General features: G+C 39.2%; 1 long non-coding RNA gene across 1 annotated transcript in view; it reads right to left on the bottom strand.

Moving 5' to 3' along the window:
- Window positions 1–20,668, bottom strand: part of LOC145518652 (uncharacterized) — a 51,397-nt gene extending 30,729 nt beyond the window's left edge. Inside the window, exons 1-3 of the long non-coding RNA XR_014063082.1 lie at window positions 20,492–20,668; window positions 20,205–20,371; window positions 17,435–17,562 (exon numbers count right to left, since the gene is read on the bottom strand). This is a non-coding gene — a long non-coding RNA (uncharacterized LOC145518652). The remainder of the gene's footprint in view (window positions 1–17,434; window positions 17,563–20,204; window positions 20,372–20,491) is intronic.
- Between the last annotated feature and the right edge of the window lie 3,143 nt (window positions 20,669–23,811).

Below are 23,811 nucleotides of genomic sequence, written 5' to 3'. Positions count from 1 at the left end.
TATCTGTCTATCATCTATATAAAACAAACTGATTGTCTACCAAAAAAAAATATCATGAAGAATCATTGGAAAACCACCATCAGAAACAGTAAGAGTCCAGGAAAGTAGCTAGATAAAAAAAAAATCAATATTGAAAAATCAATAACTTTCTTATACAGTAGTAATGACTAATTTAAAATGTAATCGAAAAATGAGTCCCATTTAGAATAGCCACAAAGCTCATTAAATACTTATGATTAGGTGTGGCAAGAAACTTGTAAAACCTATTTTTAAAAAACTAGAAATTCACTGAAGGTCATAAAGCACACCCTGAAGAAAGGGGAAAGTTACCTTATGTCTCTGGCTAAGAAGAACTCAGTATTTGAAATAAGTAATGTCTCTACCAATTATTCTTCATATTAAGGTTAATCTGAAAATGTAAATCTGTGATGATTTTAAACTTATTATGAAAAACATGCACAAAATGTTAAGATAATATTTGAAAGGAAGACCAACTAGAGACTAGTCCTAACAAATATCGAAGTATATTATTGCATTAAAGCAATTTAAGCAGCTTGGTTATTGCAGGAAGTAATGATAAAATTGATGGTAAAGAATATAACATTCAGAATTGTTTGTTTTTATGAGGATTCAACTTATCCAAAATTTGACATATGAAGTAGGAGATAAACAATAAAAAGTTTCACATTGACACTTTGACAACTGGTTATCCAATTGGGGAATTTAATTTAGCTCTTTCCATAACCTCATTAAAATGTAATTTTCTGCAGATGGGTTCAAAAGCTAGATAGAAGACACATCCCAAAGCTCTCAGAAGAAAATGCAGGAAAATATTAAAAATATTAGAGTTGCAATGATTTTCTAATTCTAATACAAACCTAAAAGCAACAAGGTAAATAATCTGTATGCTGACTGCACATGAATTATAAATTATATATTGTTAAAAGGATAAAAAATATATGCATCATCTCTGACAAACAAAGCATTAATCATTAAATACACTAGAAATTCTACAGATCAATGAGAAAAGACAAACAGACCAGTAGAAAAATGAGCAAAGGACTTGAAGAAGCAATTCACACACACACATACTTGTACACACAAATATAGACATCAGTATCACTAGTATTCACACTAAATTAGCAGAAAACTAGATGAATGAAAATTAAGGCTCAGCAAGGTGTTATAATGAGAGCTTACTATGTAACAAATCATACTAAAACAGTAATTCTTAACAACAAATACTTATTACTTCACATTTTCTGTGGTTAGGGATCTGGGAGGTGCTTGACTGATTGTTTCTAGCTGGAGGACTCTGGGGAGATTGCAAACTCTTGGCTGGGGCTGCAGTTAATCTCAAAACTCAACAAGTGAACTGAAGGGTCCACTTCTAAGCTCACTCACACATTTAGATCCTTCAGTTCATCGTGAATGACTGGACTGAGGGTCTCAGTTCCTTGCCAGGGCACATGGGTTTCTCCAAGGGGTAATATGGCATCTTGACTGCCACGGCACAAAAAGGAAGGAGACAGACAGACAGACAGATGGAAGCCACAGTCTATAACATCCCATCACTGAAATGGGTTTCCCAGGAGGCGCTAGCGGTAGCCATCTGCCTGCCAATTTACAAGACATAAGAGACGCAGGTTTGATCCCTGGATCAGGAAGATCTCCCTGGAGGAGAGCACGAAAACCCACTCCAGTATTCTTGCATGGGAAATTCCACAGACAGAGGAGCCTGGCAGGCTATATTCCTCAGGTCGCAAAGAGTCGGACACTACTGAAACGACTTAGCACGCATCACTGAAATATTCTACTTGTTAAAAGTGAGTCAGTACATCCAGCTCCTAATCAAGGGGAGAGAATTACATAAGTATGTGAATATCAGAATATCAGGATCATGGAGAGCCATCTTAGAGATTCTCGTAATCTTAGTCGGAAAATTGATGAGGGGATTACTTTCAGAGGACAGTTTGGTGTTATCTACTGAAGCTTAAACTTCCCTGGTGGCTCAGATGGTAAAGCGTCTGTCTACAATGCGGGAGACCCGGGTTCGATCCCTGGATCAGGAAGATCCCTTGGAGAAAGAAATGGCACCCCACTCCAGTACTCTTGCCTGGAAAATCCCATGGACGGAGGAGCCTGGTAGGCTACAGTCCATGGGGTCACTAAGAGTTGGACACGACTGAGCGACTTCACCTTCACTTTTCACTGAAGCTTAAAAGGCACAAGCCCTGAACCAGTGGGTCTATGAAGTTTGGTGCAACAGTTGGTAAGAATGAGGTAGAGTTCTGTATTGACAAAGTCATTAAGCCATATTGTTAAGTGACAAAACAAGTAATAGAAGAGTGCCTTGACTCTAGCAGAATGTCACTAGGTCAAAACAAGCAAAGCAGAGCTCCATTATTCTGCCTCATGTCTATAATTCTGAGACCTTGGAAGTTGCCTGGATCCCATCCCATTCCACGCCTACCATGAAGCCAAATATCTAGGTGACTGAGTTTCAAAGTGAGGATTATAGTTTATTTTCTTTCTGTAAAGGTTTTTAAAATAAATAAATAAATAAATACCTGTATTTACAACTGTATACAGAAATAAATTTATCTGTTTATAAAAAATAAAAAATAAATCAAGGCAAAATAAGTTTAGAGATAAAAATGTTTGGAGTACATACATTTAGAAATGCAATGTTTTGCTTTATAAACTCATGAATTGTTTGAAATTCTTTTGTATAATTAACTTTTTAAAATAATACAGGGGTAAGTGATTTCTAAAACCATGACGTCACTGATAGCACTTCTAATTTAGTTGGATTCCCAAAAATCTTGGAGCGTCTTAGGTTCACATAAACATTATTCATGACATAGATGTTTTTTCTTTTATTGACTAGATATCAGTTACAAATCACTGAATCTGAGATTATGTCTTACATCTACAGTAAGCTTAAATTCAAGTACTGGAAAAATTATGTTCTAGATAGTTGTAGATAATATCAGGTCAAGTCATATTTTTATGACAGTCTCTGTAGGATGACAAACTGATGGAACATTAAACATGGAAGCAAAGCTGGGTGGATTTTTCTTCTGATTGAAACACAACAAAAGCAAAAATAGAACATAAAGTGGTAAGCCAGCCAAGTTAAAGTTTTTAGTATGGCAACACATATACTTTCTGGTCTCTTGTCTATTACATTTACTATTTAGGTTTCTGCTTTGTGGTAAGATAAACATTCTAACTTAAATAATTTTATTCTTATATAAACACAAAAAATCTTCCAAACTGTAGATATATAGCTTGACACAATTTCACACAAATGAACACTTACCAAGCCAAAGAGATTAAACACATTATCAGCATTCAGGAGAGCCCTTTGTGCTCCCCACCCATCACCACCCACCTCCTCAACCCACTGAAAAGTACAATCCTGGTTTCTAACTCAATACATTTGTTATACTTTAGGGATGCTTCAAAACAATTTCTGAAGTGATTCACCACATTATACTCTTACCAGTACTGAAGCTCCAAGTGTTTTATATCATCCCATTGTTTTTACTGGTAGTTTGTTCGCTTTTAAACTTTTCTGCTAAGTACTTAACTGGAATTTTGTTTGGTTTTAGTTTATATTTCCTTGATCATCAGTGAGACAACATCTTTTAACAGCAATTAATCATTTTGATGTTTTCTGAAGGGCTCGATCAACACTTTCACCACTTTTTCTATTTTGTTATGTATCTTTCTTGTATTGATTTGTAGGAGTTCTTTATATATTTTGACAATGAATCCTCTGTCAGATATTACAAATGTCTTTTCCCACTATGTGATTCACCTTTTTAGTCTCTCAGCGATGCCTTCTGTAAAGCAGAATTCCTTTATTTTAATGTAGCCTCATGTAACAATAATTTGCTCCAGAGTTAATATTTTGTGTGTATTATTTAAGAAATTTTTGTCTACATAAAGGACATGAAGATATCCTTTTTCTATATTCTAGTAAATGTATTAAATGCCAAAGAATGCTCAAACTATCGCACAATTGCACTCATCTCACATGCTAGTAAAGTAACGCTTAAAATTCTCCAAGCCAGGCTTCAGCAGTACGTGAACTGTGTACTTCCAGATGTTCAAGATGGTTTTAGAAAAGGCAGAGGAACCAGAGATCAAATTGCCAACATCCGCTGGATCATTGAAAAAGCAAGAGAGTTCCAGAAAAACATCTATTTCTGCTTTATTGACTATGCCAAAGCCTTTGACTGTGTGGATCACAATAAACTGTGGAAAATTCTGAAAGAGATGGGAATACCAGACCATCTGACCTGTCTCTTGAGAAACCTGTATGCAGGTCAGGAAGCAACAGTTAGAACTGGACATGGAACAACAGACTGGTTCCAAATAGGAAAAGGAGTACGTCAAGGCTGTATATTGTCACCCTGCTTATTTAACTTATATGCAGAGTACATCATGAGAAACGCTGGGCTGGAAGAAACACAAGCTGGAATCAAGATTGCCGGGAGAAATATCAATAACCTCAGATATGCATATGACACCACCCTTATGGCAGAAAGTGAAGAAGAACTAAAGAGCCTCTTGATGAAGGTGAAAGAGGAGAGTGAAAAAGTTGGCTTAAAGCTCAACGTTCAGAAAACTAAGATCATGGCATCTGGTCCCATCACTTCATGGGAAATAGATGGGGAAACTGTGGAAACAGTGTCAGACGTTATTTTTTGGGCTCCAAAATCACTGCTGATGGTGAATGCAGCCATGAAATTAGAAGACGCTTACTCCTTGGAAGGAAGGTTGTGGCCAACCTAGATAGCATATTTAAAAGCAGAGACATTACTTTGCCAACAAAGGTCTGTCTAGTCAAGGCTATGGTTTTTCCAGTGGTCACGTATGGATGTGAGAGCTGGACAGTGAAGAAAGCTGAGTGCCGTAGAATTGACGCTTTTGAACTGTGGTGTTGGAAAAGACTCTTGAGAGTCCCTTGGACTGCAAGGAGATCCAACCAATCCATCCTAAAGGAGATCAGTCCTGGGTGTTCATTGGAAGGACTGGTGTTGAAGCTGAAACTCCAATACTTTGGCCACCTCATGTGAAGAGCTGACTCATTGGAAAAAACCCTAATGCTGGGAAGGATTGGGGGCAGGAGGAGAAGGGGACGACAGAGGATGAGATGGTTGGATGGCATCACTGACTCGATGGACATGGGTTTGGGTAAACTCCAGGAGTTGGTGATGGACAGGGAGGCCTGGCGTGCTACAATTCATGGGGTCGCAAAGAGTCAGACACGACTGAGCGACTAAACTGAACTGAAATGTATTACTTTACCTTTCATATTTAGACTTGCAATTCACTTGGAATTCATTTTGTGTATGGACTAAGGTAAGAATCAAGATTTATTTTTTCCCATGTAGATAACCAATTGATACAGCGTCACTTACTGTAATACTGTCCTTTCTCATTGCTGCAGCATGCCACTTTTATTCTAAGCCGGATGACCAGATATGTGCAACATTTTTCTGGACTCCTATTTGTTTTCCAGTGCTCTCTTTATCCTTGTGCTAATGTTACACTGTTTCAAATACTGTACTTTATAAAATTATTGATACAAACTTCTGTAAGTTCTCCATTTTATTCTTTAGATTGTCTTTGCTGTATAGACTTGGTCCCGTGAATGACCTTGTGAATTCTAGAACTATGCTGTCAGTGCATGTATGTGTGTGCTCAGTCATGTCTGGCTCTTTGTGACCCCATGGACTGTAACCTGCCAGGCATCAGTGGCATTTACGAGGTAAGAATACTGGAATGAGTTGCCATTTCTTTCTCCGGGGGGATCGTCCCGACTCAGGGATTGACCTGCATCTCCTGCATTGGCAGGCAGACTCTTTACCCTTGAGCCACCAGGGAAGCCTCCCACTATTTATACCATCAGTTAATTACTTTTTAAATTATTTCACAAAAAGTACATACACACCGTTAATTCCCTATTCTCATACCTTAAAGAAATAAATAGCAGTTTAAAGTACAAGATTTGAGAAAAGAAGTAAATACTTTAAAGAATAATAATATTTCTAGGAACTCTAGTATTCTTAAAGAATCATCATTTCTAGCATGATAATGAGCTATGAGGGTCCAAGGGTTGTTAGGAGGTCAAGGTTATAAGGTGAATATTTGCCATTTTCAAGGATAATTCCGTACTGAAGTACACGTTATGCCTGCATTTCATCTTCCTGTAATAAATGTTGAAATAAGTCTAATGCATGTCTACTCATTAAGAGAAATTTATTTTTATTTCCCACTGTTTATTTAAATCAAATGAGTGGGTCTTCTTTTTCTCTAGCCTCAGTCTCTGAAAGAACATAGATCAGGTAGCCATGAATTTTCTAGTCCCTCTTATGGTCACAAAGTCACGAATAGCTTTAACTGATAAATTTGTTTCTCCCTGTCTCAAAGGCAAATCAGACTCTGAACTTGATCTTACATTCTTCTCTGGGCTGTACCATTGCTTGGAGTGTGTCTATGTGTCTTTCCCTTCTCTTTCCCTGCAGTGTTTCTCCTTCTACACCTTGCTCCCTGTGGCTTAGAACACTGTCAGGTCTAGAGTCAGAGAAAGAAGAGAGGTGAATGGGATAGAGTTGGGAGCTTCAGCTCTTTAGGTCTGTCAGGTATTTAGCCTTGACTCCCTGCTAGATGCTTCTGTAGGTTTTTGGAAGCTCCTTTGGGAAACAGTAAACGCATTGTCCTTAGACTTGACATGCACTTAGCATGAAGGAGCTTAGTTCCCCTACCAGGGAACAAACCTGTGCCCTCTGCGGTAGAAGCATGGAGTTTTAACCACTGGATCACCAGGGAAGTCCCAATCTTGTTTGTTTTTTGATAACTCCCTTTACACAGATGCTCTTAGAAGACCATTCCTTAGATAAATAGCTAGAATCTTTTCTCTTTATATTGATCAGTGAACAGGGATCTGTTCATTAGTTCCCTGTAAACATTAGTTACAGGGAACCAATATTAGTTCCCTGTAAACATTAGTTACAGGGAACCAATATTAGTTCCCTGTAAACATTAGTTACGAGGAACAATATTAGTTCCCTGTAAATAGTAAGGAATCTGCCTGCAACGTGGGAGACCCAGGTTTGATCCCTGGGTCATTAAGATCCCCTGGAGAAGGGAATGGCTACCCACTCCAGTATTCTTGCCTGGAGAATCCCATTGACAGAGGAGCCTGGTGGGCTACAGTCTATAGGATCACAAAGAGTCGGACACGACTGAACAACTTTCACTCACTCATTCAACTTACTCTCAAACTTGGAGAATGTATAGCAACTTCTATGAGTGATCCTGATGAAGTTCTTCTCTTTTGACTTAAGGTGAAAGCAGAAGCACAGTTCCCTCCTCCCTCTTCTCCATTTGGATTGAGGAGACAGGACTTGTAACAGAGCACCCACCCTCCCCAAATCCTTCTTGTGAATTCCTGACGTTTCCAACATCCTTTACTCATTTGATGTTCATGAGTTTCCCTATTGATTCTTTGAATCTACTTTGAGATGTTTGCTTTATAGACTCTCACTATACACTTTGGTATCAATTATCATTTACACTGAGGCTCCTGAGTTGAAACTTCTAAAGAATATCTTATTCACTTACTCATTTGTTTATTCACTTATTCATTCATTTGTGCATATATTCAACAAACATTGATTATTTACTATGTGCTAAGCATCACATTGACTCTGAAGTTAGACTAAAGAGGAAGAACATCCTTCCTGCCTGATTTCTAGAGAGAGGAGACAAATAACAAGATTATATAGAAGTTATATTATATATTAGAAAGTGGTAAGTAAATGCAGAAAAATAAAGCAGGGAAGAACAATAGAAGGTAGGCGAGGATATGAAGACAATATTTAGCATAGTGGTCAGGGAAGGTCTCACTGAAGCATCTCATCTGAAAGAAGACTTCTATGTAGAGTGTTCCAGATAGACATAATGAGGTAGATGAACAGTTGGTCTGTTTGAAGCACATAGAGAGGCTGGTGGCTAGAATAGCATGATGGATGGGCAGAGTAGCAGGAAAAAAAAGCATGGAATAATTGAAGAGCTAGAAAACAGAGGTAGTTGACCACTATACCTTTTCCTCCCCTGAGTAACAAAAGATATCATTGAGAAGATTAGACTAGAGCAATGAGTGTTGATTCAAAGTCTTAAAATACTCTTTTCACCTTTGTATAAAAACAGATAGTAAAGGAAGATAAATATGGAAGCAAAGAGACTAGTTGGAAAGCCATCACAGTATATTCCAGGTGAGAGATGGTGGTAGATTGGATCAGAGAAGTAGCAGGTCAAGGATATATTTTGAAAATAGAAGCAAGAGAATTGGCTGACAGATTTGATGTGGGGTTGCGAGAAAGAGAGCAGGTAAAGCCAGTGGCAAGAGTTTTGGTCCAAGCAACGGAAGAATTACAATTCATTGACATAAGGGGGGTGTAGTTGGCAGGGACTCTAAAAAGCTAGTGAGAAAGGCCAGGGGTTCATTTTTTCATTTTTGCACATGTTGAAGTTAATTTACTTAATAGATATCCTATTGGAGGTGTTGATTTAGATACATGAATTTGAAGTTCAGAAGCTTAGCAGAGAGGTCTAGACTCAAGACATTAATTAGAGAGGTATCAGAGTATGCATGACAGAATTGGGTTGCCAAGGGAGGGGCTGTAAGCAAAGAAGAGAAGGAGTTTAGGGATTAAGCCAAAGGCCAGAACTATGAGAAGGAATCAGTGAACTGACTGTAAGAGCAACAGATGAGAGGGAAACAAGAAAAAAGTAGTCCAGGAAGCCAACAAGAAAATGTTCAAGGACGAGGGGATAATCACTTGGGTCAAATGTTCTAGAAGGTATAATTAGATCAACAGTGAATTTTGAGCATTGAACTGAACAATCTGGTGACCTTGACGTGAGTACTTTCAGTGAATGGGTGAAAACCTGTTTGGATTAAAGAAAAGAGAAAATGGGGAAAATCAAATATTTCAGGTAGAGACCACTCAATACCAGTTTTGCTATAAATTAGAACAGAGGAATCGGGTAGCAGATGGACAGAGAACAGGAGCCAAGAGTAGGTTTTTAGAAAGTTTGGGGTGTGTATTAATATGTTGATGATGATCATCTGGTAAACAGAGAAAAACTGATTCAGGCAAGAGAGATGGCATTTTTGCTGGAGTCGTGTCTTTGTCCAGAAGAGATAGGATGTAATTTAGTGTCTAAAAGGAGAAGGTCCCTGAAGATAAACTATGGGATGAGAGAATTTAAGAAAGAGAATGTAAGAAACAGTGAGGCTAGAATTTGGGAAGGATCATATAAATTTAACCTGATAGGGTAATATGGCATGATTGGCTTGCCTTCTTTTATTCCTTCCTCAGCTTTTTCTGATCTCACACACACACACACACACACACACACACACACACACACACACCCTTTACTTGTTTTTTATCTCCTGGATTTCAATCACTGTCAACAGTGGTACAATCTGATTTATACATGCTCTAACTGCCTGCTTCCTATTAATTTATTCAAGAAATATTTATGGAGTATCTTTTATGCCCAGGTACTGTTCTGGGCACTGGTGATTTAGCAGTTGAACAGGATGGTTAAAGTCCCTCATCTGATAGATGCATCCATTCTAGTGTGTGTTGACGGGAGAGGAGTAGAAATAATAAATATGTAAGTAAATAATATGCAGACTTGGCATATTAACAGCAGGGTATCCAAATTTTAATATTTCTATTTATGCATCATACAGAATCATGTACCTGAGCTTGAAATATATGTGATCACACTGCTTAGGAGGAACCTTAAAGGTGTGTGACATAAATTATTGCTTTTGTTTCATTAGAAGGAAAGCTGAGACAGAGATGGTGATCATAAATTGTATAAAGTCAAATTGAAGTAGGTAGGGAACTTAGCAATTACTATTAAGTCAAATCAATATTTAATTTCAATTTAAAGGATATTTTAATCCTCACTAACAGTCAAAAACTTGAGCAACCCCTTTCAATTACCCAACTTCCTAAACTATGTAAAAACCCTAATCATATACGTCAACACCATTTCTTTTTTGCCTAATTGTTGTTAATCCTTTGATTTTTTTTAAAGATTTCACTCTTTTTGTTCTAATTTTTAATTATATATTGATTACACATAGGTCAAATCTAAATCTCGTGACTACTTTGCTCTCTTTTACAGACAAAAATGTGACAGAGATGTGAAAGTTCCTCAGATTAGGAATAGATCTGGGGTACAATGACTTCTAGTAATTGTCTGCCTTGATGTGGAAGAGTGTTTTGGGATCAGATCACTGAGTTTGAAACAGAGACCACTGTTTACTGTTATTTCTTACAAACTAAGAGCCTTTAGCAGAACTGATCCTAAACTACCCCCATGTGAGATTACAATAGTGGACAGTAAATTTTTTTTTTTTTTTTTTTTTGGCCTTGCCATGTGACTGATGGGATCTTAGTTCCCCAACCAGGGATTGAACTCAGGCTGATGGCTGTTTAAGCACTGAGTCCTAACCATTGGACCACCAGGAATTTCCTGGACAGTAGCTTTTTAAAACTCACTTCTCTTGTTAACTGATTCTGTCTTCACACCTTAAACCGCTCCAGGAATATGAGCTGTGGTGGTTCTATTTTACCTGCAAAAGCTTTGTTCTTACATCTTCTTTTCTACTTATCTTCCTTATTCAAACATTTGGCAGAAAAAGTGGTCTCCCTCTTGGAATTTTGTCTTTTCTCTGCTCCAAGCATCAAGGCTCAGTTAGGACTTGGCCCATTCCCTGCAGTACTGGCCCTTTACTAATTCCTAGAAACACAATTTCTCAAATCAGTTCCTTTCGTTTAAGGCAGCTGGAAGCTTGGCCATGATAGCTAAGTTTTTCTCACAATATCACATGTACATATTCAGAAAGTGGGTGGTAAGAAAGGGGAGATCAACTTCAGAGATCCTGTGATGGTTATGTGTAAACACATATTATATTTCCAGAAAAAAATTATTTTTTAGCATTTAGTTTGTTTTTCTAGCTATAGATTTTTCTGAGTTAAAACTCTGTTTTCAAATTTTTCAAAGTAAAGTTACAGAATGTAGGGAGAGGATCACAGCACCTAAACACACACATCTAGGGGAAGGCAAAAGCAGACACACACACACACTGATCTGGTAAGAATCTCAGCAGGTAATTTCTAGTATTCTTTACCATTTTTACACATTGTTTTAAAAGTAAATTACAAGAAAAGCTGGGCTAAATGTTACTGAATTAATACCAGATGAGGATTTTATTATATATTCCTAAAATGACAACATTTTTCAGACAAGGCTCCAAATCTCCTTTGTTTGTTTCTCAAGAGAAAAATATGCCATTTTCCAAATTCCACTATACACACATTCACATAGGTTTATTTACCACATTGTTCTACTAAATGTCTAAGATGGTATACAACAGCTACATCAGATAAAAAGACATGGCGGAAAGTAGAAGGTGAAAGAGGGAAAGCAATGAACAAAACATCAGTCAAGGGACACGTGAAGTAGGGACAGGAAGGAAGCTCAGACAGAAATATCCACCAGCATCCTCCTCACCCAAGGTGGACACAAAAACCGTGCCGCTTTCCCTGGTGGTTCAGATGGTAAAGAATCGGCCTGCAATGTGGGAGACCTGGGTTCGATCCCTGCATCTAGAAGATCCCCTTGAGAAGGGAATGGCAACCCACTCCAGTATCCTTGTCTAGAGAGTCCCAAGGTCAGAGGAGCCTTGTGGGCTACAGTCCATGTGGTGACAAAGAGTCGGACACGACTGAATTACTAACAATTATAATCCTCCATAAAGAGAACACTTCGCTTATACTATGGTTTATACTATTGATAGTTGAGCAAAAACAAAGCAAAAGAACAGTCATTAATACTGAAAGTGGAATTTTTTTTTCTGGGGATCATCGTAAGTGATTTAATATAACACAGAACTCCTCCTCAGCGTCTTTAGAATGGATGCAGTGTTAGATCAGCTAATTATTTCTTTGAAATACCTGCAAAGTAGGACAATATATCACTTGTGCAGCTGTGTAGGGGCCCAGAATTGGGGAGGGAGGCAGGAAGGAGTGGCCTCATACTTCGATTGGCATTAGGAACAACTGAATAGCTCAAAATGTGCAGATACTCACCCCCTACCTACCCAAGACATTCTTGTTCAAGAATTCTCAGAGAGAACCTTGAAATATGCATTTTTAACGTGTATTCTAAGTCATTCCAATGAGGGTCACATTTAAGAGCACCTAAGTGATAGTTTCAATTTTTTTAATATTAGGTACATGATGCTTTCATGATGAATGCACTGCTAAAGATACATGTAAGATAAACTTCAGAAATCCCCAAGCTCTGTCTCTCAACTTGGAAAAAAAAAAAACATTTCAGAGATAACCCTACATCTGATCTAATTATTTGTTTTAAATAAATCATTTGCAAATTTCACTCTTAACTCTCATTATTAATAAATAGCTTTACACCACCCTTATGGCAGAAAGTGAAGAAAAACTAAAGAGCCTCTTGATGAAAGTGAAAGAGGAGAGTGAAAAAGTTGGCTTAAAGGTCAACATTCAGAAAACTAAGATCATGGCATCCGGTCCCATCACTTCATGGCAAATAGATGGGGAAACAGTGGAAACAATAGCTGGCTTTATTTTTTGGGCATCAAAATCACCGCAGATGGTGATTGCAGCCATGAAATTAAAAGACACTTACTCCTTGGAAGAAAAGTTATGACCAACCTAGACAGCATATTAAAAAGCAGAGACATTACTTTGCTAACAAAGGTCTGTCTAGTCAAAGCTATGGTTTTTCCAGTAGTCATGTATGGATGTGAGAGTTGGACTATAAAGAAATCTGAGCACTGAAGAATTGATGCTTTTGAGCTGTGGTATTGGAGAAGATTCTTGAGAGTCCCTTGGACTTCAAGGAGATCCAACCAGTCCATCCTAAAGGAAAGCAGTCCTGAATATTCATTGGAAGGACTAATGTTGAAGCTGAAACTCCAATACTTTGGCCATCTGATGCGAAGAGCTGACTCATCTGAAAAGACCCTAATGCTGGGAAAGATTGAAGATGGGAGGAGAAGGGGATGACAGAGGATGAGATGGTTGGATGGCATCACCGACTAAATGGACATGAGTTTGAGTAAAGTCCGGGAGTTGGTGATGGTCAGGGAGGCCTGGCATGCTGCAGTCCATGGGGTCACAAAGAGTCAGACACGACTGAGTGACTGAACTGAACTAAACTGAATATATTCCACAATTTACAGCAACATTCTGCTATGCCACCAACACACAAATTACCTGGAGAGGAATGTGTAGACTGGTATCCTTCAGACAGTGCTTGACAAATAAAATTTATTTTGGCTTTTTAAAAATAGTATTGGGTGACTTTAAGACTGAACTATCTGGCAGATACCTAGAGTGTAGCTGTGTGTGTGTGTGTGCCTGTTCAACTGTTCAGTCATGCCCAACTCTTTGAAACTTCATGGACTGTAGCCACCAGGTTCCTCTGTCCACGGGATTTTCCAGGCAACAATGCTGGAGAGGGTTTCCATTTCCTTCTCCAGGGGATCTTCTCAACCCAGGGATTGAACATAATACATCTCTTGCGTCTCCTGCATTGGCAGGCAGATGCTTTACCACTCAGCCACCTGTACTACAATTAAATCTAAGCAATATGTTTTAACAGCAGCCAAGCTGGGTGTAAGATTTTTATATTTTGAAAATTGTGGGATTTACTAGAATGCCCTGGGAGAGAGGGCTTTCCACTTCCACTTGTCAAGTCTAGGTTCTCCTTAGAATGTATTTTCAATCTGCATACATAAAAAAAGTTTAACCAAAGTTGTGACTCAAGCACAAAACAACAATATCTGGAAGTCATTCAAAGAACAGTTCGGTTTGAGAAATGGTCTTTTCTGGTGTCCCTTACAAGGAAAATTGTGGTAGCAGTGGTGTCTAGGTAATAGGGCTTGTTTCGGACCCTTTGGTTCTCTAAGGGTTGCCTCTGTATCAGCAGCTGCTGGAAACTAGTTTCAAATCCAAATTCTCAGACCCACCCTAGATCTACAGAATCAGAATCCCTGAGGATGGATTCTCACTGGGCTTTCCTGGTGATTCTCATGCATGTTAAACTTTGTAAACCAGGCTGTCTAGCTTACTCAAATTTTAGAGACCAGGGAACAATCTACCTAAAACAATAACTTAAGCTTTGGAAAATTGATTTGTACTTCTTTCTGGTAACAGGAAAACTTTGGAACTGTATATGTAAATATATACAATTGACTCTAATTATGCTAATTGTTTCTACTTGATTTATTTCAAACTGTGCTTATTTGTGGGCTTCCCTGGTGGCTCAGACAGTAAAGAATCTGCCTATAAAGCAGGAGACCCAGGTTCAATCCCTGGGTCTGGAAGATCCCTGGGAGAAGGGGATGGCTACCCCATTCCAGTATTACTTTCATGTACTTTTCTTATTCTTTATTTACTGGTTGCAAAATGGTGGCTGTTGAGAAGAACTAATTTTAGGGGTCAGTGCAGCAATTTAAAAAATAGATTTTAACATTTTCATTAAGTTTATTAATTTGAAAATGTCCTGCCCGATTCTTTGCAGGCTTCCATAGCCCTTTATTTTTTTTTATTCAGAAATTTGTCCCTGCCTAGCCCCTAAATGCTTCAAGTTCAAAGAATATTAAAGAGTACTATTTTATTTGAAGAGTACTATTTTTTCTAGCCTTATCTCCTGCTATGGTCTTATACTCCTTTATTCTAGTGATTGTTGTTGTATTTTACCAAATGCATCTTGTATGTTTCTACTCTTTTTGTCTTTATAATATTCATCTTTACTAGAATGCACTTTTCATTCCTGTTTCACATCCTTCAGAGGCAGCTGAAATTCCGTTTCTACCTTGAAGTCTTACCTGACAAACTGAGCCCAACTACTTTTTAAAACACCATCTTGGGGGCTCAGATGGTAAAGAATCTGTCTGCAACGTGGGAGACCTGGGTGCCATCCCTGCATTGGGAAGATCCCCTGGAGGAGGGCATGGCAACCTACTCCAGTATTCTTGCCTGGAGAATCCCATGGATGGAGGGGCCTGGTGGATGATGGTCCATGGGGTCACAGAGTTGGACACAAGTAAGTGACTAAGCACAGCACACATTATCAGGAAATGCCACTGCACAGATATCAATCCGATGGGATCTTTAAGCTCCTTCAAATGCAGGAGCTGTATCTTCTACTTGCCTTTATATGGTTCAGTGGAGTGTCTTGTACACAGTTGGCGCTGTGAACATTTTTGATTAATTTTCTTATTAACACAACCTATTAGAGATTAAAAACCTCAGTGCATATTAGGTACCAACTGCCCCTTTTTTATAATATTATTTTATTTTTTAATCACTTCTTTTCATATTAGTTAGGGTATTGAGTCTGTGTGTACATGCGTGTGTGTACACTAAGTTGCTTCAGTCGTATCTGACTCTTTGAGACCCCATGGACTGCAGCCCGCCATCCTGGGCTTTTCCAGGATAGAGTGGATTGCCATTTCCTCCTTTAGGGTCTTCCTAACCCAGATATTGAACGCAGGTCCCCTGCATTTGATGCAGATTCTTTACTGTCTGAGCCACCAGGGAAGCCCATATGTGTGCATATATACATATCTTATATTTTAGGCCATGTTGTATGCAAGTGGAATCTTAGTTCCCTGACCAAGAATTGAACCCATGCCTGCTGCACTGGAAACTTGGAGTCTTAACCACTGGACCTCCAGGGAAGTCCTTCTTTTAATTTTAATACTGAATCATCTGACCAACTGGACTATGATGAGACCACACATCTTTTACTAGAGGGATTTCCAGTAGTGGGTACTATTCACTTCTTAGTGAATAATGACATGTATTTTGGTGGGTAATGCCATGTATTTTAACTGGAGTGGCCAATATTAATGCTCTCTTTCTGCCTATAACTGGCCGACTTGTAATAAAATCTATTATCTCATAGTCAATACTTCCGTGAATTATTTAACTACTAGGAACACACATACTGGCCATAGAGGAATTTGTATGGTTCTGTATATGTGAAGATATCCTCTACTTGTACAATACTTTCTCTTTGATAAAAACGCTTTCTCTTATGTTATCGCATTCATTAGAAAAACAATATGAGGTATATATCATTATTTCCATTGCACAGTTATAAGCTCAACAAGTTTGAGTGGTTTGCCCTCCTGTGACCCCAAAGGTCATTCTCTTTTCTGTCTCACTTGCCTCCTCTGACTTTCCTGAGTTGATAAAACTTTGTCCTCAGTTCACTATTAGAGGCTGCTAGCCAGCAAAGCTTTAGCTCCTAAAGCTCAAACCACATTTCATTCAATTGAAGAGTGTGCTTTTTAATTCCTTGGAATGATTGATTTAAAAAATCATAAATCAAACTCGCTATTCCATTTGGCAGAAAAATTATTAAAAAAGAAAAACCTTAGGTAATATGCAAGCTTTGTCAGGGACACTCTCATAAAGGAAGTCAATGAAAATCCCAAGACATCTTTAATTTTTTCACTGTAGAAAAGGTCATCTGATGAATATGAGTCTTTGATGATGACTTAGTTGTTGTATGAAAGTCAGAAAAGCAGTGATTTATAGAGTTCACAAAGGATACTCTGGGAAGCGTTCAGCATCCAACATTCAGAAATCAGCCACCCTGAAAGCTCCCACACAGGGATTACTAAACTCATTTCACATGTTTGTAACCTAATTAGGTCTTCAGAGAGAGTCTCCTGAGGCCAAAGACTAACAATATGTCAACCCCTAGTACTGCTTTATTCACATTAAAAAAGGGCTTTCAGTCCTTCAGGAATAACAGTTTCATTAAACCAAGAAAATTCCAGGGAAAACCAATCAGGTTGTAAAGAATTTACATCCTTCCTTTTATAAATGATCCTCCTGACTCTCTCTTTTTTAATCTTCCTAAAAGTTGGTTGGTTTTTTAATCTTCTTTAAACTATCACTTTCCTTCCTTTCTCCCCTTTTGCCCAAGTACAGTCATTTTGATATATTTGCAGCAGCCAGGCACCCATTGCCAAAGACGTATGCTCTAAATATTTTCATCAGATTCCATGTAGCTACAGAACGTGCAGAGACATTTTTCAGTGGTGCTGGGTCCTGGCTTGGGGATTCAAAAACACCCCTCGAGGCATGAAATCCTCTATGTTAAACCTAAAACAGTAATGTTCATCTCAATCGTCTAGATGATAGCTGAGGAAATGTCCTATGGGTTAGATTTTTATCACCAACGACACTTCTCTACCCATGCCTGCTCGAGGTTTAAACCTTCTTAATGTGATTTTCTTTAGCAAGCAACCAGTCTAACTCACCTGCTGTTTCTGTGAAATAGAGCAAAAATGTGGCTTGATGATACTTAATGGCTGATCCTTGTTTAGATATAATCTTCTCAATCAAGTTATTCCAGCGGGTGCACCTGGTTTATGTTGTAACTGCTTCTCTGGAGTGGAAAGGAGCGGGTGAATAATATGGCAGAACCAGAGGCCAACTGAAGCCTTAGGCTCGGGTAAGAGAGCTCCTGATGGCCATGGAGGGCAATGTGGTGGGAAACAATGATGGAGAAACCTCTGGCCACAAGATGCCATCCCAAAATTGGTTCAGGTTGGCTGATTACCCATAAGGCTCTCAGGAAGAAGCAAAACAAAGTGAAAGCATCAGATACTGTTCAAGTTATATATTTGTGTGTATAATTCCTCCTAATGGCACCAAGTTCAATGTCATACGAAATATACGCTAGGGGGAATCCTGTGAGACTAAGCCTTTTTAATGAATGAATAATCCTTATGATCATCATGGTGACCTATAACGCTAAACTCTTTCTTTTTCTTGTGCCTTCATATATTAAATACAGTTTTATGAGGCTTTTTCACCTTTAATATATCAGTTATTTTACAGCCACGCTTAATAAAATAACTGTGGGTACTTTCTACAAGGCATGGCTTCAGGCTGATTTTTTTGATACCCCTGTAATCACCCGTGGTCCAGATGACATATAAAATGGGGGACACAAAAAGCTTATCCTGTTAGACCTCAGGGTTGCCTCTCTATCACTTTGGTATTTCCTTTGACTGTTTATTCTCAAGGATGCTTTAGGTATATGAATAGCATCTACTGGTCAAATGCAACTTGTTTATCAAAACACCCATATAGTTGAGTTTCATGAAATGTGTGCTGTTTTCTCATCAAAACCATGGTCTTGTCATGAGAACCTTCATAAATCATACTCCAAGAACAGCTCCTTAACTGCCTACTGTTTTCTTTTCAAATACCTGTTGTTAATCTTCCTGACAGTTCTGACAGTCGTGTGCCTGCAGCTTTGAATTCCACATGTTGTAAGCAGCTTAAAACTTCAAGCCAAAGGAAAAAGAATACACATCCATGGTAGAGACCCTAGATTCTCCCATGCTGTGTTGCCATGGGCAGGCTAAGTTCAAAGAGGAGGTTTTTCTCAGGGTCTAAAATTTGTTCGTTAGCCATAGGAAGATACAGTACTGATCATTTTCATCACCAATGATATTAATAGCAGAATCTGCCATTTTTAAAGGATCAGACATTTTTACATGTATTTATTGTGACACTTAGAATAGTTATATATAAGGTGACTCATTATCTAAGGTGTAACAGATGATGGACCTTATATCCAAGATGTTGGGATGCCCTCCAGGTAGATCGAGGGAGTGGAAGAACCAGAAGGCAAGCCTAGATGTTATTTAAAGCATGTCTTGGGCTTCCCTGGTGGTCCACTGGTTGAGAATCCACCTGCCAATACAGGGGAAGTGGATTCAATCCTTGGTTTTGGAAGATCCCACCTGTCTGTGGAGCAACTAAGTCCATGTGCCGCAACTACTGAGCATACACACCACAAATACTGAAGCCCGCTCTCCCTAGAGTCTGTGCCCCCCAACAAGAGAAGACATCTCAATGAGAAACCCACCCATTGCAACCAGAGAGTAGCCTCCGCTCTCTGCAACTAGAGAAAGCCTGAGAGCACCAAAGAAGACACAGCCTGGGCAAAAATAAATCCTTTTTAAAGAAAAAATGCTTGTCTTACTTCCATTTTGCTAAGCTGACCTTCGTCCAATCTGCCCTTTCTAACTTAGAAGGACATATAACCCTTTTTTTCACTCTCATTACTTAAAGGAGCCAGTCTGGATTGTAATACCAATCAGAACAGTTCTCCAGAGGCCAGAGACTAAGATGGGCTTCATTGCAAAGTTGGCAGCTGCTTGCCACCATAGACTCTGTTCCCACTCCTCATACAAGCACATTGTCAGAGGTAAATTCTGAGTTCTGGGTGTGGCTGGCAGAACTTCTTCAAACCTAAGGCTTGGGGCAAACTCCCTCTGTCCTCAGTCATTCCTGATGACATATGAAAAAGGGGGATAATTCCAGCCTTCACCTGGGGCCACAGTGGACAGGTCCCTATGGAGCATCATGTTCTGGGCGTGCTATCCTGGGTACCATCTTGGCTCAGCCATGCCAGTGTATGTTACATTTTAACTTTACCTACATTTGGGAAATGGGGCTTTCCTAGGTGGCTCAGCAGTAAAGAACCTGCCTGCCAAAGAAAGGAGACACAGGTTCCATCCCTGGGTTGGGAATACTCCCTGGAGAAGGAAACACAACCCACTCCAATATTCTTGCCTGGGAAATCCCATGGACAGAGGAGCCTGGTGGGCTACATACAGTCCATAGGCTCACAAAGAGTCAGACATGACTTAGCAATTCAGCATGCATGCATGCATATTTGGAAACTAGGGTATTTTAACACTTTCATATACTTAGCTTGACTGAAAAGTCTTCCTCCCCATAAGCCATCCAAGCTCTCAAAGAAGTATTGGAAAGCAGGGTTATCATGGGCTTGACAAAGTGCTTAAATGTAGATGTGTGGGATATAAAAATTATAAAGGACATTTGTACATTTATAGCTTCCTAATTTTATAAGAGAACTCAATACCCCATAAAGTGACAAATATATGATAAAGCCCTAGGCAAGGACAAAGTCCTTAGCTGGCCTTCAAGGCCCTTTAGAGTCTTGGCCGACTTTCCCTCTACCCTCCCCTTACAGTGCTTCAGACTCACCATATTTCCTGAACACACCTCACATGCGCTTGGCTGCCCAATAACACTCTTTCCCCAGAGAGCTGCTGGTGCTCTTATTTTATCCAGTTCCTAAATCAAATACTCTTCCTTTGAGATGCCATCTTGGGCCAGCTTCTCAAAAATAGCATCCTCGCACTTCTCTGCCCCTGTGATTTTATGATTTAAAGAAATGAATATTTAGCTTTAATACATGCTTCCTGGTTCACAGCTCTTCACACCCTTGGCATGTCCTCAACCATGAAAGTAGTGGGAGAATCTTTTCTTACAATACTTGGTCTCTTGTTCTCAGTTCCTGAAATCATTTCAGAGCCATAAAAGGTAAAATGGGTGTCATTGTATTCATAACAAGTCCCTTTCCACCACAACTGAGTTTTGTTAATCAGGTGACTTTCAGAAATCTCCTAAAAATGTCAGGGCAGGACTGGTCACCATGGGAACCATCCACAAAGAGAGAGTTGGAACTTTCAATCCAACAATCACAGTGCTTGGCAAATAGAAAGAACTCAATACATGTTAACTACATTGAAGATAGTAATAAGCAACCGTGTCATACTAAGTGAAGTAAGACAAAGACAAACATATGGTATCACTTATATGTGGAATCTAAAAAAATAATACAAATGGACATATTTACAAAACAGAAAACAGATTGACAAGATATAGAGAACAAACTTATGGTCACTAAAGGGAGCGCAGAATGGAGGGATAAATTATGAATATGAGATGAACAAAAACAAACTACTGTATATAAAATAGATAAACAACAAGAATTTACTGTGTAGCTGTTGTTATTTTAGTCTCTAAATTGTGTCTGGACTGTTTGCCAACAAAAGTCCATCTAGTCAAGGCTATGGTTTTTCCAGTGGTCATGTATGGATGTGAGAGTTGGACGGTGAAGAAAGCTGAGCGCCGAAGAATTGATGCTTTTGAACTGTGGTGTTGGAGAAGACTCTTGAGAGTCCCTTGGACTGCAAGGAGATCCAATCAATCCATCCTAAAAGAGATCAATCCTGGGTGTTCATTGGAAGGTCTGATGTTGAAGCTGAAACTCCAATACTTTGGGCACCTCATGCGAAGAGTTGACTCATTGGAAAAGACCGTAATGCTGGGTAGGATTGGGGGCAGGAGGAGAAGGGGACGATAGAGGATGAGATGGTTGGATGGCATCACCTACTCGATGGACATGGGTTTGGGTGGACTCCGGGAGTTGGTGATGGACAGAGAGGCCTGGCGTGCTGCGATTCATGGGGTCACAAAGAGTCGGACATGACTGAGCGACTGAACTGAACTGTAGCCTGCCAGCTTCCTCTGTCCATGGGATTCTCCAGGCAAGAATACTGGAGTGGGGTGCTATTTCCTTCTTCAGGGGATCTTCCTGACCAGGGCCAAAACTTGCATCTCCTGGATTGGCAGGCAGATTCTTTACCACTGAACCACCAGGGAAGTCCTTTTCTGTATAGCACAGGGAACTATATCCAATATCTTATAATAACCTATAATGGAAAAGAATCTGAGAAAAATATGTATATAAAACTGAATCACTTTGCTGTATACCTGAAACTAACAAAATATTGTAAATCAGCTATACATCAGTAAAAATAAATAAATAACCATGTTAGCTCACTCTATTTGCCAAGTCCTGTGAATGCCAAGGACGTCGCGATGATGATAGAGGTGGTCTAGTCTTCTCAGTTCCCAGGCCAGATCTTTTCTACCACTCCATGTTTTCTCCAGCACAGCTGAGGCAACTTTGCTCTGGTTCCTTGAATGTACAGTGAGTCTCATGTCTTTCCAGGTTCTTACACATCCAACAAGTTTCCATAAAGAGAAGATTAGGACCTTTCTGTCGGTGGAAGTGACTTGAGCTCAATGCTGATCTCCTCTCTTTTCTCAGAGTCCCTCTAAACGATGTTAGTCGGCAAAAAAGGCAGAAGGTATCGGGGATGTACATCCTAAAAGAGGATGCAATAGGGTTTCAAGAATGAGCCAAAAGGGTGTGATTTCTTTTAACCCTTCTGAATGTATATTCTTTAAAAAGTGCTGGCCCACGATAAGCAGGTGTTTCTGAAATGAATGAGTGAATGAAAAGAGCAACCTAGATGTATTATTTACATATGTGTCAGAGAGCACCAGCACATAAGGAAAAAGCAGAGATGGATAAAAATGGTTCTCTCTGGGAGCAGGACTCAGAAGGAGGAAAGATAGTAGCAGTGGATGGTTGATTTTCATTAGGTGAATCTTCATTTTGGTTTCATTTTTCAAAGTTATTCATATATTACTTTGCACAAAAACACAAAAATTGTTACAAAAATGTTTAGGAAGAGACATTTGATCAATGACATGTCTGTGAGCTCCTTCCATTCTGTGAACTTATTGCCTATATGATCCCAGTGGCAAGTCCTGAGCCTCGGGTACACTTATTATCTGATAGAATCTCCTTATATCTGGTAACCACCAACATGGGGATGGGGAAGAGATGTTCTGTGAATAAAACTGCAGGGGGTCAAAGAGCAGTACATGTCCTGGTTGATTTATTTGGGGAAATGGACAATTTTCACTTTTTTTTCCCCCCACATTGAGTGGCTTGTAGGATCTTAGTTCCCCAACCAGGATGGAACCCACACCCTCAGCAGTGAAAGCTGCTAACTACTGGCCTGCCTGAGAAGTCCCAAAATAACTGTTTTCAAGCACGGATAATTACAATGAAATTAGGCAAGAGAAAAAGAGATTGTTCACCTGGGGTAATGCCCAAACATTTTATAAATATTTGTGGACTTAAGGAATCAATGAGCCAAACCAACTTTTATAAACGTTTCCCTTTTGTGATGTCCGAAAAATGTCACTGTATGTCAAAGAATTTTCTAGAAGTGCCTGTACATCTCTTTGATTAAATTGGATCAACAGATTAACAGGCATAATGGGAGGTTTATTGACTCAGATTGATACAGAGTAATTATTATAGCTACATTATATTTGAGAGCTAGCTGAAGGCTATTGACTAGTAAACTCTTTTTTGATTTGTGTAGGTGGTGAGAGCTGGGAGGAAGGGGGTGTAATAGCCCAGTCATCACATGTCCAAGCTGTGGTCGGGCTGGTAGACTGATTGGGAGGCCAAGGAGGGCACAGTGGTCAGGCAGTGTCACAATAACCTATGTGGGAAAGGAATTTGCTAAAGAATAGATCCAGGAATCTGTATAACTAAATCACTTTACTGTATACCTGGAACTAACACAACGTTGTTAATCAACTGTACTCCAATAGGAAATAAAATTAGGGAGTTTGGGATGGACATGGACACACTGCTGTATTTAAAATGGATTCCCACCAAGAGCCTACTGTGTAGCACAGGAAACTCTGCTCAAAGTTATGTGGCAGCCTGGATGGGAGGGGATTTCGGGGGAGAATGGATACATGTATATGTATGGCTGAGTCCCTTTGCGGTTCATCTGAAACTATCACAGCATTGTTAATTGGCCATACTCCAATACGAAATAAAAAGTTTAAAAAGATAAAAATAAAGTTAGTCCCCCCAAAAAGAGCATCACAGAGCTCTGCTCTATCCCCTCTACCCCCAGAAAACCCAACT

Source organism: Giraffa tippelskirchi, chromosome 8, assembly GCF_054371585.1.
Source record: "Giraffa tippelskirchi isolate mGirTip1 chromosome 8, T2T-mGirTip1v1.2.pri, whole genome shotgun sequence".
Classification (NCBI taxonomy): Eukaryota; Metazoa; Chordata; class Mammalia; order Artiodactyla; family Giraffidae; genus Giraffa; species Giraffa tippelskirchi.
This window is presented reverse-complemented; position numbering and strand designations above follow the sequence as displayed.